Source organism: Fringilla coelebs (assembly GCF_963513975.1).
Source record: "Fringilla coelebs genome assembly, chromosome: 1".
Taxonomy (NCBI): Eukaryota; Metazoa; Chordata; class Aves; order Passeriformes; family Fringillidae; genus Fringilla; species Fringilla coelebs.
In genome coordinates this window covers 61,532,378-61,545,208 of record NC_140028.1, presented here as the reverse complement: position 1 = coordinate 61,545,208, position 12,831 = coordinate 61,532,378, and positions in this window count along the sequence as shown.

Sequence of the window (12,831 nt, the reverse complement as noted above, 5' to 3'; positions counted from 1 at the left end):
CTCCTCTTGGCTCCTGTGCTTAAAAATGGTATATACACAAAGAGGTTAATTGCATTGTGATTTTCAGATAATCTGTTTTTAAACTACTGACTTGGAAACTGTGAGATTAATAGCACTGAGAACATCTAAAGGTAATAGGATTACAATTTAATATTAACTAAGTGTTTCTTGAGGGTCTGCTGTAGCGGAGCCTCATCTCTGGGATCCACTAGAGTAATTAGTCTGTAGTGGCATACAGTGGTGATGCTTGATAACTGCAGCTTTTCCTGCCACAGTTAGGATTTTCCATTCACTGGCAAATAGTTTTTATTTGCAGTACCTTCATAAACAGGAACAGAGCAAGCTTGCAATGCTTTTCCCCTAAGCTGATGCTGATTAGGGAGAGACCAGTTCTCAAAAACCACACCTGAAGCTCCAGTCACAGCTGACCAGGGCAGCAAAGTGAGGGGTTTGGAGGCTTTCCTCCTGCTGCTGGAGGAGCAGGTTTTATCTGTAAACAGGGCAGTCAACGCTGGCCCAGCTGCTTAAGGCTGAAGAAGGTGTTGTTTACATCAAGATCAGAAATCTGATGCTGGAGTAAGGCTGAAGTACAGCTAGGTCAGCTGAGGACCTGCATGGAAGCATGGCAAAAAGACACTTTTTACCTGGCATCGCCCTCCCTGCTCTCCCTACAGGAAGATGCACAGTTGTTGCAGGGATGCCCAAGTCAGGAAACAGAAACAATGCAGAATAAACTAATGTTTGATATTTACAGGGTCAGAGGGTTAAACAAGAAATGCTCAGAAGCAAAAGGTTATCTTACACTAAGTACTAATCCTTAGGAGCTCAGACAGACCCATTCAACAAAGCCCTTCATGAGAGCCAGGCCCTGCCAAGCCCTGAAGGGCAGAGACCTCATCCTCCAGGTCACACACAGGGACCTCTGCCCACACCTGGGGGACATGTACATCTCCCTGCTGGTCTGCAGGGAGCCACATCTAGGAGAGCTTTGAATACTTGCTAGCAAAATTTTAAGTTAGAAAAGTAGGTTAGCAAAAAAACCCCAAACCCAAACCCATAGTCATTTGATGGGGGGATATTTTACTGATCTTGGTTTGCAGGATGTCCTCACAAAACATAAAACTTGAGAATTTTATGTACCTCAAGAGCTGCCTCCTGCAGAATGTTAGTAGGGTTTAAATGCTGCTACTTGTGGATTTTGGAATCTGTTTCAGGTAATGAATAACTTCTGACTTTGATTACAAGGATCCATTCACCTAGAACATTCAGATCTACACAGGAGCTCATGTCCTGCTGCCTCCACATTAAAGTAGTGTTATGCTCAGTATCAATCCCTCCAACACTTTCCTTCAGTTCAACTGTTAATATTTCCAGCTATTTTTACCACTAATTTTTAATCCTCTGCTTGCTAGGAAATGTCTTTATACCAGTAGGAAAACTGCTAATGATGGAAAAAAGATAATGAAATACAAATAGTGAAAACCAATAGCACACCCATCAATGTAATACACAGAAGATAAACAAAAAAAGCTCTAGTCACAATTTCTTTCAATTTCAAGACCTCTGAAGCTTGATGGAGCCCATTAGGTTAGCAGATATGAGCCTCCCTTAGACTCACAAAAGTCCTGTGAGGCAGAAAGTTTTATTTTGGAACACCTGAGTGCATGAGGAACCTGAAGGAACTCCACAGCCATTCAGCAGAGAAGGAACCTGGGATTTATCTGGTGGCACAGACACAGAAGTTTTTTCACAGAGGCTCAAAATTTAAAGTCATTTAAGTCACATTCAAGTGAGTTAAAATGTCACCAAGGTATTTTAAGTTGCTCAAGTGACAAGAGCTACCGACCATCCCCACTGCTTACCCTGTGCTCCCTCCCTGGTGTATCCCAGGGTCTGTGGGTGATCCCTGCCAAAACAGCTCCATCTGTGCTGACCTCATACACAGGCTTCCCTTGTTCAGAGTCCTTTGTTACAAACTCAGTCCCACAGCACCAGAGACACCCAGAGGAAATGGAAAACAAATTGCCCAATATCAGTGAAACTTTCAGTGAAAATGTGTGACCAAGAAACACCAGCAGAGGTGAGAAGGAAGGTAGGATGTGTACTTACAGGTGAAAAAGCAATGGCATTGGACCTTTGGACTGAAGGGAAAAGAACTCCTCAGCAAGGGGCAGTCAATAAGCATCTCTTTCTGAGAAAGTACAGCACCTGGGCACAGAGTTCTCCTTGTACCCATGTCTTAACCACAGTGGGTCGTAGAGATGCTGGCCAGAAGGGACTTCCAAAGGTCATGTCCCACTCAAGGTGGAAGTTGAACATGTCAGCTTTGCCCAGCCAAGTCTTGAAAACTTCAAAGGACAGAGAGACCTCGAAATATTTTCATGTCATGGCCACTGATTTCAACAGAATTTAGAAAATTAGATGCACACAAAATCTGTGTCTGAAACAATAAGACAAAACCGTTTTTCCACCACTGGTAAAAATAGTCACTGCTTTTTGAAGCTGCAATAAGTAAATAGGGGTAAACCTGTATTACAGGTTTATCAGCACATCTTGTAGAGGCCAGCCAGCTCCTTCTGCCCTATGCCAGGCATAGAAGCTTCTGTAGGTGCACTCGTGCATCCTCCTTGCCCCTCGAAGGCAGCAGCAGAGTAGTGACAGGGCAGCATCCATCACAGGACTCGAACACGCACCTGCAGTGCACAAAGAATTGTTTAATGGATCCCCTCTCATGATATTTGCAAAAGCAGGCAGGCAGGCGTTCTCTTCGTGCGGAGGGAGAGCAGCACAGCCCAGCCAGGAGTTGTTTTTGACCATTGCTAGAGGTGGCTGCCGGCAGTGAGACAGCTAAGGAAAGTATTAAACATTGATACATTTCAGCGTGCCAATTGACTGTGCATTTTAAATAGACTCTGGTATTCTCTCCTAGTGGAAAGATTTATTTTACTTTAAGAATATATAGGGCTGTGCTTTCAGTACTTTTTCTTTGTTTAACAAGCAGCTCTCTGGCTGAAAACCCAGTAGACCACAAAACCAGTCAGGGGCTTTTATCTGGGATGTCTGACCCATCGCCTGACAATAATTAGTTCAGGTTAATTACAGCAAATCTGTAGATTTGCAGCCTGAAATCATCTCATCCCCTAAGCTGAACCCTCCAGAGGTTTCTTTTATGAGCTCTGCATCCTAAGGGTGGACTTAAAGTAATGAATTTGTCTCTAATAAGATTCATAGGTTTGTTCCCTAAGCAATGGTGTCAATTATAGAATCTAACTCTGATGGCTTATTTTGCTGAAAATAGAGATATTGAGAGTTTTTAATGAAGCATACAGGATTGTTAACGCTTTTGTTTAACCCTTTGCATTGTTGGAAAGCATAAAAATACAATTATGCAAAATATCATACCACTTTCTAAGTATTTCTGTGTGTGCCAATAGCTAATTTCCTTCTGCTCTATAATGGAAAAGGTTAATGTAATGACTCTGAGATTTCATTTGGAGATGTTCCAGAAGAGTGTCTGAGTATTTGCTGCACTTAATGGCAGGAAGTAATAAGTGAGGTTATGTATTGGTGAAAAATATTTCATGCATCAAGAAGATTAATACTGGAGAGAGGCACATGGGGCACAAGCCTGAGGCTTCCTCCTCAATCCTGGCACAATATAATATGTCCATACTTGATACGTGCCCTTCTGTAGTTAGCTCTTAATCATTAACAAAGCAGACAGTAAATCTCTGGGGGATGTGGTATCGGGAGAAGAGAGGGGACCAGATGTAGGATTCTCTGCTCTCCTGCAAATGAGTGGCAGGCACCTCCACCTGGGAATGCCAGACCAGATGGTACCGGTACCAGCAAGGTGTCTGCATGGCAAGATAATGCCATAAGAACCTGAAAGGGTTTGACTCTACCCTGATTATTCCAATATCTACTAATTTTGGGGCACAGTTATTGTACTTAGGAAGATGAAACGCTATGTCACAGCTTCATTTCACCATTTTATTGCACATGAGACTGCTTACTTATGAAAAATTAAGCATCATTGCATATGAAATATTTAGCCCTTTATTTCAAACTTTTAAAATTTACTTTTAATTGAGATCCTATTCCTGCTGTCTGAGTCAGTGCAACTCACAAAATTAAGGCTTTAAGCTGGAGAAATAGCTCCAGTCATTGATTTTACTAATTCTAATAATGAAATTATTATTTTCTTTTAATAGTGACTTTTTTAAAGGGCATCTAGTGATAGGACATGGGGGAATAGCTTTAAACTAAAAGAGGGTGGGTTTAGAGTAGATATTAGGGTGGTGAAACACTGAACAGGTTGCTCAGAGAAGTTGTGGGTGCCCCATCCCTGGAAATGTCCAGGCTGGATGGGGCTTTGAGCAACCTGGTCTCGTTGAATATGGCCCTGCCCATGGCAGGGGGATTGATTGGAATGAGATATCCCTAAGGTCCCCTCCAACCCAAACCGTTCTGTGATTCTATTCCATGATTCTACGAGAGAAGAGACAATGTTCAAGGACCCTCTACACCACTGGAAAGATATTTTTGAGAATGGAACTGGAAGGGGTTAAACATGGCAGAAGTCACCACTGGGAGGCTGGATATGTCTATGGCAGTAACTGCTCATCCACAGCAACTCCCAATACTTAAAGCACAATTTACTTCAATGAGGTGAATTGCTGGAACATTTAAGCAACCCTGCCACTGCTGCCAGACTTACACAAGAGCTTCTTCTTCTTCCTGGCCAGGGGTAAATCCAGCAGGCCAATGCAAGCTACTTTTTCAGGAAGGCTTTTAGATCTGCTGTGGTGTCTCTGCACTTTCAGCTGAGTTGGTTGAACTTAGAGGCTGTTGGGTCAGACTGGGCAGGCTGCCATGGTCTGGCTGACACAGGGAGTGGGGACTGAGGACTGTGTACCTCCTCGCCTTCCCCATGTCCAGGAATCCACTGAACTCTCACATTTTGCTGACTGCTACGCAGGATCTGTCACTGATCTCCTCTCTGAAGGCTGCTTATCGAATGAAGTCTGTATCAGTGCACTTTTGAAGCAATAAAGGTATCCATTAGGATGGATATTATTTAGAAAAGAAAAGAAATGCACTGGAGATAGAAGATTAGAAAGAAAACTTTCTCTAGGTTAAACACTGATCAGATGCTCCCAGTGACACATTTTTTGGCTGGAAAAGGCTGGAGCACTGTACTGGATTTACATGTCAAGGCTCTGGATGGAATAATCTCTTCCTGTCCTTACCTTGACCTATAAGTGTTTTGTCCTATTTTCCCCTCACTCCCCTTCCTCAGCAAGGGCAGTGAGAGAGCAGCTTGGTGGGCCCCTGACATCCAGCCAAACTCAATCCCATCCAAGTACCAAGATCTAAACTTTTAATGGAAAAATTACTTGATCTCATCTTTTCTCAACAGGGTCTGGGATTGTATTTCTGGAGAAGGAAACTCTAAGAGTCCAAAAGGATTGATTGCTTGTCCCAAATGGCAATGCTTCAACATCAGCTGCAGCTCTCTGTTTCAGGGTAGGCATCCAAACCTACAAATTCGGTGCTGCACATGGGTGTCCACTCTGCTGAGGGAAGGGAGGGTCCACATCAGGCTATCTGTAGATCATGCTGCCCTCTTACTCATTCATGCAAATAAATAAAGACAAGCTATTGAAGGCTGTACCTGCAGCCTGCTGATTCCAACATTTGTCTTAAACACAACTTGATCCTGGGACACATTACTGGGGGGAGGTGAGGGTAGGAGAATCATATCAGAATTTTTTTTTCTGATATTGAATGAAATAAAAGTTCTGCAAACACTCACAACTGTCATAGAGGAAAAAAGTTGTTTTTTCAGGTGTACCTATGGATTGACAAGTGGTGTTAATTACTTAGAAGGCTGCTTTGGCCATCTCTGAAAACATTTCCATGACAAAGTTATCAGGCAGTGGTTTAGTTGGGGGAGGCACACAGTGTGCTCTCTCCTGTTAAACCTGTTAACTCAACATTGCAGCATATTCTGCCACACAACAACCCCTCCCCGTGGAAAGACCACAGCAAAGCTCAGGTGTGCAGACCAGCAATTGTTCAATCCTGTCTTGCAGTCAGAACTCTCCTCACTTGGAACCTGTAACCTGTTAATTGCCTTCCCCTCATTTATATGATAAGTGGTTCATTTCCTTTATTGTGATTGAATCCCCTCCCTATATTACAAGAAAACTGGAGCTGCAGAGAGTGCTTGATTGGATTTCATTGCTGTAGGCCATTTCTTAAACAGGTTACAGGTTGACAAACATAGAAGGGGGATCAATATCCATCCTTTGCCTCATTGACAAGCTAATCTTTTCAGTAAACATTTCATCAGTACCTGCCATTTGTATCCACACCTGCCTCGCCAGGATGGAGAAAGCTCTGCTTTATAAGGTTTAGGTAACTAATAAATGAAAAGACAGGAATATAAATTGGGCAAATTGTTAAGATAGCATTTTTAGGAAAATGGCCTTTCATTGCCTGCAGAATATAACCAAACACATTTCCAACCACTCTTAATTTTAATTAGGTTGCATTACACTCAGACCTGGTGTCAGGTCCTGTTTCCTTAACTCAGCCTGTACTGCTCTCTCGGGAAGGTCTGTCCCTCAGCCCAAATTCTCACACTTGCCAGAGCTGAAGATATTAAATGGGCTCAAGGGAACCGAACTGTCTCTTTTTCAGGCATGTGGCCTGCCTGCTTTTTTCCTGCTTTTTCATTTCAGTGCAGATATGAAGGGCTGCCACGCTCAGTAAAGTGACATCCTCCTCTCTTATCAGAGTTAACAGGGCTCTATTTTGAGTTGGGATTGAAGTTGGGGCTCTACTAATCATTTAAAACCCATGAGTCATTCTCCAAAAGAAAGCAAGAGCGTTATGTTAAATGTGTTGGGAGACATTTTTTTGTTTGCTTTTGTGTCACATGTTGAAGCCTCCTTCCCCCACAATGATGTGGGCTAGAACTGGCATTGTCTCTGACATAAATAAGGGCCAAGAGAATCACTGTATTTAGGCTTCTCTCACAGTCCTGCGTATTAGAATTGCATGTCTGGATGACAAATGCTGCCAAAATTGGTGATGCTGGATTTCAGTCTAACCTAAGATGGAGCATGAACACATTCCCTGGAAGGTCTGGGGTGAAGGAAAGCGAACAGCAAATATGAAACTTGGCATTGACAAAAAATTAAGTAATTCTGATGCGGATACTTTTGTAATAAATTCATTACTACCTTGCTGTCTTTATTATTAACCAAAAATTATATCTTGGTGATGCAAATAGGCTCTGAAGCACGGCAGGTAATTCAATCCCTTTACTAGCCCTTCCCCTGTTACCAGGATCCAAAGCTACTGCTGGCTGTGCTAGAGGACTGCACTATTTCCTCTTGCACTTCTGAAATACCACCAGCAGAAGGATGTACACATGAAAAATGTTCCTTTCCAGCCAGAAAAGCCTCCCTTCAGTGCTCACCAAGGCTAACAGAAGTGGGTCTACTGGGGCAGCTGGCCATCGGTGCGTGTGCTGCTTTAGCTGAGCTGCTTTGGATCCCGGCTACAGGACTTGACGTGACTCCAGCTTCAGGCAAGATTAAGGCTTCAGGACCATCCCCACACAGAACTGCCAGGGGAGGCCAGGATGGGAGATACTGGTCCTCTGCAGTCATGTCAATACAGGCAGGATACTGCACCAGCTCTGCCAATGGCGTGTCTTTGTTCCTTTGCACATCTCTAATTTGCGCTCTCACAAAGTCCTGCAAACCAGAGCAAGTCCCCTGCAATAATTTCGGAGGCAAACTGTTTCTTCAATTTCTCACTAACTTTCCTGTTTTCTTTCTTTTGTGACATAAAGAAACTCCTCAAAGTCACACAGTAACACTTTCCAGTCAAATACATATTGCAGAGTGTAACTTTGCTGGCACCACTGAAGTAGTACTAGAAATGTTTTGGTGCTACATCTCGCCAGTGGAAAAGGAGGGGATGCCACTACTCAGCGGCATCACTGAGTGTAAAGGCAGCATAAAGGTCAGGGGAACACACACACAGCTCCTTTTCTGCCCAAGGGAGTATTCCAGTCAGTATTATTTTTAAAACCATCGTAACTAAAAGCAACACATCTCAGATGTCAATTCTATCACCTATATAGTAATAGGGGGAACAAGTAGAAAGCAAGAGATCAGGTAATGTTCAGCAACCTGAGAAAGTATTTAATGTAACACTCTTCCAGCATATTGGATGCCCTCTTTTCTTTTATCAAGCTGGTCCATGTAGGCCTGAGAACTTTTGTTTTCCAGACTCTTCAATTAGCAAAAGCAGTGTTAGGCTACATCTTTTATTTGATGTGCAGACTAGAATAGAAATGTAATAGCAAAAAAACCATCCCATACCCATAGGTTAATTGCTGGCAAATGTTGCTCAAGCAGTCCTGGGTATGTTGATTAATGGCCTCAGTGAGCAGCTGAAAAATAGCTGGGCTGCTGGAAAGATCATTAGCAACTTTAACTCCTCGGCTATTGTGATGGGCACAGAGAAACAATTGCTAACATATATGATACATTTTTCTGAGTACGGCAGCACACTGAAACCAGTTATAGCAAGGGAGAAACAATCACTGAGTTGTTCTTACATTCAATTTTATAGAAGTTAACAGGACAGAGAAGGAAAATAAATTTTTTTCTTACTTTTCCAAAGCTTTTGGACACCTCCTTGCTAAATGCATGGGAGGTTTTATGCATAAACACAAATACTCAGTTCTGCTCATTAAATCCTATTATTTGAAGGAGGAGAGGGACAGAGATGCTGTGTGAAAGTACCATGCCAGAAAGCAGACCCTGTTTTTACTTGTAAAGGCACAGCAATATTAAGCAGAGCCTTGTGACAGCACTAAGCTGGCAGTCCAGGGGCTGAGGAAAAGAATGATGATCTTTCAAGCTGCCTCTGATCTCTGAAAGCCCTGAATATCACTGCCTCCAGCAGACCACGATCCTTTTGGGAATTCATGACAATACCTCTCCTTACCCAGCGTGGCTGCGGACCCTGAGGGTGCCACAGTGCCAGCTGAAGTTTTGGGGAGGAAATTTCTCAGCAATCACAAAAAGAGAATTCAAAGTTCTTACAGACCACTCCTAGCCATTCACACCACACAAAACCAGGGCAAGGATCCCAACATCTTCATTTGGACAGATGGCCAGCTCCACAAACACAGTCATAAATTGCCTCTTTCTACCTAAGTCCCCAGAAAAGAAGGAAACACCACATTCAGGCTAACCTTCCTAGTGAGGCTTCTTCAGGCTAGAGCATGGCCCCACAAAGACCTGAAGCACTGCACAGGAGGCTGGGAAAGCAGGCAGCTAAGAAGAAATTTCATAGAAACACGCCTGGATACACGGCACTGGATACTGCTTTGCTCAGGAAGAAAGCAGCCTCCAGGAATTATGATTGGGTTCCTTGAAATGATGCAGCTCTCAGCTGACTGTGTGGTAGGCAGGGTGCATTGGTACACAGGTCTGTCCAAACCAGCTCTGTGCTGCTGAATGATGTTTGTAGCTTCTGACTCACTTCAGGCACAGCTGGGGCATCTCCTCCCTCTGCTCCACTGCATGAGCCAGACGTGCACAGAACCATCCTCAGAAGTCCTGCTGACATTTCTATCAATCCTCCCATGTTCTTTGAGCCTCCTGCCCTTCCTTCAGCCCTAGGAATTTCACAGTGACCTCTGCCCAGCAGATCATGTCCTTACTGACGAGCAGCATGAGGGTGATAGACTCTCATGAACAGTCATGGCTGTCTCCTGGACTATCCTTTGGGCAGCCCTCGTCTAAGATACAGGCACTGTGTAAATCCTTTAGGAAGCACCCCTGCTGTTCAGAGCCCTTTCTTCCTGACATTTTTCTGTGCTAACCCAGACAAACTTGTGACACCTACTGTCAGAGACTCCATGATCCATATTAGCACTCAAATCCCAGGAGGGGGAAATAAAACAATCCTGAACGACAAGAGAAAAAGGGTGGCAAGAAGCTGAAGGCTATAACTGGCTGATAATTAGACAAGTTCAATTGTAGCAGGCTCCTGGAAAGCTCATCAGGAACAATCCCTCACATGGTTTCAGAAAATATGCAACAGGAAATTACAGCCTGAAGGCACTGTGTTCACTAGCAATTCCCTACCAAGGAAAAGAGAGACAACACAAACCAAAATAATTGCATAAGACTCTCTGAGCTTTACATGCTGCACTCGTCAAGGAAAGTGGGCAAGCAGCCAAAAGGGACACAATATGTCACCAATTACCAACGATAGGAGAGAAATAGCTGGCTTGTTGGAGAAACAATTCATAGAAACAGATGAAAATAGTATCTTTTATGATGGAACAGACCTTTAAGACTATCAAATCCAGCCATGAATCCAACGCTGCTATTCCAGCACTAAACTGTGTCCCTAAAGTCTGAGTCTTTTAAATATCTCTAGGGATGGTGACCCAACAGATTTCCCACAATTTAACTCTGTGTGGAGCAAGGCATTTGGTAAGGATCTGTGGTGGAAGGGCAGGGGGAAATCCCTTCATGCTCCTTACACTTGGCATAGCTTTTGTATGGAGGCTTCTAAGAGGAGACTCAGCCAGTGCCTAGCATGGACACAAAGCAGGCCAGGCTCTTTGAGCTGCTTTGGGTAAGAAACATATGGGATAGGTGATGTTGCACAGGAGTTTGCCACTGTCATAAGGCAAATGAACCCTTCTTGGCAATGCCACAGAAAAGCCAGCTCTCTGTTGCAGGGGGTTTCTTCTCTATTTTGCAGAAAGCCTAACTAAATGGGGGGGGGAATGAAGAAAAGTGGAGGCAGGAGGAGTGGAGAAGCCATCTCCATCCCCTGTTGCAGCCTGGAAGGACACTGCTTTCCCTCAGATGGGAGAAAGTACTCCAGGTCCAGCCAAGCTGCTCTGAAGCATTGTTCCAGGTAGTGATTCCCTCCTCTGTGTTCTGCCACTCCCAATGCATCGGCAGACACCCACCAGTACCCGTACAGGTGTCCAGCACCACCTTCTCCCCATGCTTAAGGGCAGAGAGGATGTTTAGCTACTGAGTCAGGACTACAAAACAACACTGAGAACTGTGTCAGCCGGGACACTTAAATAAATGCAAGCTTTTTGTGAATTCCTATATTATCGCTTTGTTTTCTGGCGGCTTAACGTGAATTTTGGATGCAGGTGTGGGTAGACCTGCAGCCCCCGAGCCATAGCAACAAGCGCAGACACTGGGCTCACCAAAAAAGGACAGAATATAAATCCACTCCCTGTTCCCATCACTTTATTTCGCTGTGTATCCGGGTAGGCTCAGTTAAACCCCTTCCAAATGGCATTTTCAGTCAAATTCGTGCAGCAGAGCCCCAAATCCCAGCGTGAGCTATTCCAGGGGCCGCGCCGGGATTAGGAATGCTCTGCCGAGGCGGGATCGCAGCCGGCGGGGCCGGGCGGGATGCGCGGGGCTCGGCTGCCCCCTGCGGGCCGCGCCGGGAACGGCGGCCACGGCCCCGCCGGGAAGGGCCGGAGCGGGGCCGGGGTTCCGCGGGAGCGGAGCGGAGGGAAGGTAAGCGGTCAGCGGCGGCGATCTACGCATTGGACTAAGGGGATATCTGATCGTGGAATCACGGAACGGCTCGGGCTGGGAGGAACCTTAAAGATCGTCTGGTTACAATCCTCCTGGCCAGCCCCATCCGACCAGGCTTTGAACACTTCCAAGGATGGGGGTATGCACAGTCTCCCTGGACAACCTGTTGCAGTGCCTCACCAGCCCCACAGTGGAGAATCACTTCCTAATATGTAATCTGTCATAAATTATCAAATCAGCAGCCAAATTTATTTTAAAAAATTAAAATATTTATTAGATCAACAACAAAATATAATTTTAAAAATTCACCACAGTGTCAGTTCTGGAATTTGGCGCTGGGTGAACCTGGATCTGATTGACAGAGTGCCAGCATCTCCCCGGTGGTTCACCCCGACTGCTTCTTGCAGCCAGTTTATATCTCATTTATTCTGCCTGAGGCAGAAATGACCGAATGTCCTTTTGTGTCCCATCACATGTAGAGCTGGATCATATGGATACAAAGCCAGTCTGGGTGTCCCAATGGCTGTCTGAGCTTCTCCAGAATAGCCTTCTTTCACATGTATAACTGAGACCATAGGATGCAAAAGCCAGTCCAAGTGTCCGGATGGCTGTCTGAATTGCCTTCCATCACATGTAACCGAGTGGAGATGGTAGATGCAATCTGTTCCAGGTGCAGGTCCTCATGAAAAGCTCAGACATTCCTGGGAAGTTGACATTCATGGCCTAGGAAGGCTTCATGCTTAAGCTAATGGACTTGATATTATCTTAGTTGTCTGAGAACTAATCGAACAGAAATAGGACTGCTCCCAGCCAGGGTGGTCAAAGACATGAGCTGGATTTTACAATATTTTATATACACACATATATACAGCATGAATTAACTCTAATATATATAACATAATCCAAACCCACCTTCTGTCAGTTTGAAGCCATTTCCCACATCACTATGTGCCCTTGTAGAAAGCCCTTCCCCAGCTCTCATGCAGGTCCCTTTTACACGCTGGAAGAATGCTGCAAAGCCTTACAGGAACCTTCTCTTTTTGGGCTGAGCAGCCCCACCTCTCCCAGCCTGTCTTCACAGGAGAGGTGCTCCAGCCCCCTGATCATCTTCACAGCCCTCCTCTGAACTCAGTCCAACAGGCCCACATCCTTTTTAGAGCAGAGGCTGCCGATGCTCCGGGGATGGGGATGCAGTACTCTGGGAGCAGGC